The following is a 321-nucleotide window of genomic DNA, read 5'->3' as shown; positions in this document are numbered from 1 at the left end:
TGGGCAGGTGGGCCTGTGTTGTATAAGAAAGCAGGCTGAGCAGGGTCCAGGGGAGCAAGCCAGTAAGCAGCGTTCCTACATGGCCTGTGCTCCAGCTCCTGCCTCCAGGTTCCTGCCCCGAGTTCCTACCTTGGGTTTCCTGATGAACTGTGACCCGGGAGATGTAAGACAAATAAACCATTTCCTGCCCAAGTTGGCAGTGGTCAGAGTGTTTTATACAACAATGGAGAAAAAAACTAGGACACCAACCCCCTTTGCTTCATGCCCTGACCCGGGAGATGTAAGACAAATAAACCATTTCCTGCCCAAGTTGGCAGTGCT

The sequence above is a fragment of the Nannospalax galili genome, unplaced genomic scaffold (genome assembly GCF_000622305.1).
Source record: "Nannospalax galili isolate Female #2095 unplaced genomic scaffold, S.galili_v1.0 scaffold1002, whole genome shotgun sequence".
Lineage (NCBI taxonomy): Eukaryota > Metazoa > Chordata > Mammalia > Rodentia > Spalacidae > Nannospalax > Nannospalax galili.
This window is presented reverse-complemented; position numbering follows the sequence as displayed.